Source organism: Mustela nigripes, chromosome 2 (assembly GCF_022355385.1).
Source record: "Mustela nigripes isolate SB6536 chromosome 2, MUSNIG.SB6536, whole genome shotgun sequence".
In the NCBI taxonomy this organism is placed as follows: domain Eukaryota; kingdom Metazoa; phylum Chordata; class Mammalia; order Carnivora; family Mustelidae; genus Mustela; species Mustela nigripes.
The window spans coordinates 175,381,487-175,386,397 of NC_081558.1; positions in this window are offsets into that span (position 1 = coordinate 175,381,487).

Genomic DNA, 4,911 nt, shown 5'->3' on the forward strand with positions numbered 1-4,911 from the left:
GCAAAATTTTATAGACAGCTAATTACACTTCTTTCATTTTTGGAGGTATAATCCAGTACTTGTTTGTGATTTCTTTTTATTGATTAATACTGATATTATTATCATTTTTTAAGTTACTTAAAGGGTTTTATAAACAAATTGATGTGGGATATTTTTGTTTGAACAATTGGTGCTACAGTAATATAATTACTAACCCTGTTTCTGAAGACATTGCAAAATCATTTGTCAACACTGTATTTAAAAAAAAAAATTACAAGCACAATTATTTTTATACTGAGATTCAACAGACATAAATTAATCTGTCAAAATACTTTGAAAATTTAAATTTCTGTATTTGTCTTCTTCACATATATAATTAACAATTTGAGACTAGCTCTTGTCCATGTGTCTTTGAGTAGCCCTAGGATATAAAGATCTATCAGGTCTGTCTGCCAAATTCTCTGACCTAGTCACACTTAAATCATTACTTAATATGGGTTTTAAATATGCTTAAACAAAAACATTATTTATACTTCAAATTATAACTTAATCACACCTTTTATGAATTTGAAGTTTTTAATTTAAAAATTCCCAAGTTATTAGTACCTAGAACTAATTTTTTGTTTTTTCCATCATGATAATCCTTAATAACGAGAATAACAACACTCTCCCACATTTGTCTTCATTGTGACTTAATTTACCATCAAAATAGTGAAACATTTATAAACATACTCATTTTCAGAATTACTAGTTGCTGGTTTACCCACCATGATAACAATGAGTCTAAAATCACTGAAAAACTTCTAAGTTCCATGCCTGTATTTTTGAGATGATCTGGTTTGGTTTGTTAGATGGACGCAGATACACTTTGGATCCCAGACAATGAAATCTATCTTTCCTTGGATTAAACGGTAACCAAATTCCATCAAGAGGGTCTAAAAAGAGTTGAGCCTAGAAGCACAAAATTACTATGAAACAAATGAATAAAAACCAAAGAAGCTCATCTGAGTTTGCATTAAAAGATAGAAGGTATAATTTGGAAAAAGTTGTTAGTTGCTGGAATGTGTACAGGAGTATATACAAACAGGAATGGGAACAATTTGTGGCAGGGAGAAATTTGTTTATAGTATACTTGAAATCTTCTTTATGAATAAGGAAGAAAGCGTTAAGAACCCTAACTTGATTTTGAGGTAGACAAAGTCATAATTCAACGTGGTGTACCCTAAAAAGATAATAAATGCATATTCTGCAAAAGGAACAATTAGAAGCCTGTTGCTAAACTTAATTGTCAAGAGAAGTCTCCTAAAAAACTTTCCAGAATTTCTTCTTGAAATACATTCCTGCATTTTTGAGATTACTTTTATATGTTTATTTCTGAGTTTAATCCTCCAGTGTGAATGCATATGTGCTACCCAAGCCAGTACCTCCAGTGTGAATGTAAATAACAAGTGGAGTCATATAGGTCTGAAAATAGAGGATGGAGGCCACAGTAGAGGTGAACATTTTAAACATTTGTATGCCATTTAAAACAAAGTCCTGTGAATAATATTCAACATTTGACTTTGAGTCAACAGATTACAAAAGATAACTGGAAAGTCTTAAAGTATTTCAGCTCCAAAGTAAGTTGTTTTGGCTACAGGTAAAACCAACATGTCTAACAATATTTAATTATATAAAAAAAAAAATTCCAACTGGATACCAGGTCAAAAATTAAACATAGTTACATGCCATGGTAAATATTGGACTTATAAATAAATCTCTTTTAGAAAAACAATTTAATTCAAATAGAAAAATTTATAATCATATGTTTCAAGCAAACTTCATTTCTTTGCTTTACTTTTTCTACTACTAAATTAAACTTAAGTAGACTTTTAGTTTAGAAGCATAGAATGAAAGTTTTATTTATTTATTTTTAACATCTTAATTTTATTTATCTGTTTTTCAGTGTTACAAGATTCATTGTTTATGCACCAAACCCAGTGCTCCATGCAACACGTACCCTCTTTAATACCCACCACCAGGCTCACCCATCCTCCCACGCCCCTCTCTTCCAGAACCCTCTGTTTATTTCTAAAGGTCCACAATCTCTCAGGCTTCATCTCCCCCTCCATTTTACCCCAATTCACCTTTCCTTTCTTTCTCCTAATGTCCTCCATGTTATTCCTTATGCTCCACGAGTAAGTGAAACCATAAGTTATTTGACTTTCTTTACTTGACTTATTTTACTCAGCATAATCTCCTCTAGTTCCATCCATGTTGATACAAAAGTTGGGTATTCATCCTTTCTGATGGTTGAGTAATATTCCATTGTATATATGGACCACATCTTCTTTATCCATTCGTTTGTTGAGGGGCATCTTGGTTCTTTCCACAGTTTGGTGATTCTGGCCATTGCTGCTATGAACATTTGGGTACATATGGCCCTTCTTTTCACTACATCTATATCTTTGGGGTAAATTCCCATTAGTGCAATTGCAGGGTCATAGGGTAGCCCTATTTTTAATTTTTTGAGGAATCTCCACACTTCTTTTCCAAATTGGCTGCACCAACTTGCATTCTCACCAACAGTGTAAGAGGGTTCCCCTGAAAGTAAGTTTTAAAATAAACTACCTTTTAAAAAATGTACTCTAAATTCATTAAAATGAATAAATATATATCATTATAATGTAATTTTTCAAACTGCATATAACATGATATGAAATATATTAATGGCAATAAAGCTTTGTTAACAATGACTATTTTATTTTCAGTAAAAGTGCTTCTAAAGGCCATAGATCAAAATGACAATTACCAGCTTTTCACATTAAGAGGATGAACACTTTTGACATTAAATAAAAGAAATGCCCCAAATATAAAGTAAATTACTTCTATCTTACCAACAATAAAGGAAAATGATCATTCTAAACCCTTAAATTACTTTTCAGTGTCCACTTCACAAATTACACTGTAAGTTTGTTATCACAGAGATGTATGCTTTGCTAATTACAATATGAAATAGGCTTTTGAAATTTGTGGTAGACACTATTTGATGAGTTACTGTAAATATTTTGCTAACAGGTAATATAGTCAAATGATTTTAAAGAATTATAATTTCTTTTTTTTTTTTAAGATTTTATTTATTTATTTGACAGAGAGAGATCACAAGTAGGCAGAGAGACAGGCAGAGAGAGAGAGGAGGAAGCAGGTTCCCTGCTGAGCAGAGAGCCCGATGCGGGACTCGATCCCAGGACCCCGAGATCATGACCTGAGCCGAAGGCAGCGGCTTAACCCACTGAGCCACCCAGGCGCCCCAAGAATTATAATTTCTAAGTTAGTTTAATTTGTCTTCATTTGTCTTCATTGTTACTTGATTTACTTTAAAATACATAAGGTAGTAAAACTTAAAAAAATTCTTAATAAAAATGTATTTTACCCTTTATCAGATTTTAACATATTCTATTTCCTGTTACAATTGAGAAAGTAATGTTGGTTCATACTGTCCCTAAACCAATGGTCAAACATTGTATTTTAAAATTTTATAATATTTTTATGAAAATGATGTGGCATTAAGTATTAAATTATATGTGAGTCTCCAGATAAAAGGGAAATATTTAATTTTCCTCATTTAAACATCTAAGCAAAATGCAAAATGCCATTATCTAATATTTATAATCTAGTACCATGATCTGTATGTTTTAGAAAGGCAATTGGTAGTCAATGAAACAGGATATCATTGAAACATTCTTTTCACTATATTTACAGTCTGTATACATATATTAGAAGCAGATGATCTCATGCACCTGTGGCCATTTTGGTGTAATATTAAGGAAAATTCTTCAAAAACATGTTGCTGACTCTTTACTATAATACATAATAAATATATATGTAATATATATATAAATATATACTATATATAATATGTACTATATTATATAATAATATATAATTATAATAATATATAGTATATTATATATATATACTGTAATAAATATAAATATAATAAATAAATTTGTAGTAAATAAATAATGTTACAATATATAAAAAGTTACTATAGAAAAAAAAATAGTATAGATTTGTGTTGTCATTCAGTATAACATCTTTTCCCAAAAAGAGGATTATCTGTTTTTTAGCAGCATCTTGACTTGAGTAGGTATCACTCAAGTTTTAATCTCTGACCAAAGGCAATACCTCTGGGGTTCCTGGGTGGCTCAGTGGGTTAAGCCTCTGCCTTCAGCTCAGGTCATTATCTCAGGGTCCTAGGATCAAGCCCTGTATCAGGTTTTCTGTTCAGCAGGGAGCCTGTTTCCCCCCCCACACACACACCCCGCCTGCTTCTCTGCCTACTTGTGATCTCTGTCTGTCAAATAAATAAATAAAATCTTAAAAGAATAAGAAAAAAGACAATACCCCAAAACTAAAGTTTTAAAAATTTTATTTATTTTACTGAAGAATGTCGTGGACTAAAGTGATAAATAAATGTGAAGAGGTATTTTCAGTGTCTAAAATTAAAAAAAAAAATAATTAGTTTCTAGAAGATAAAAGAACTGTTGAAAATCAAGGAAAAGAACAATTATAAAAAAATAAAAATTATACATGGTATGATTAGGAAATTTGTAATAGTAAAATCTAAAAGTGCTGACAAGGTGAATATTTAAACCACTGCTGTAGTGTGATAAATAATGGGCCCTCAAAAGATATTTCTATGTCCCAACACCTGGAACCTGTGAATATGATTATTGGGGGAGGAGTTCTTAGCAAATGTACTTTTTTAAAAATTTTTTAAAAATATTTATTTGTATTGAGTGAAATAAGTCAAGCAGAGAGAGTCCATTATCATATAGCTTCACTTATTTGTGGAGCATAACAAAAAGCATGAAGGACATAGAGAGTTAGAGAGAAGGGGGTTGGGGTAAATTGGAAGGGGAGGTGAATCATGAGAGACTATGGACTCTG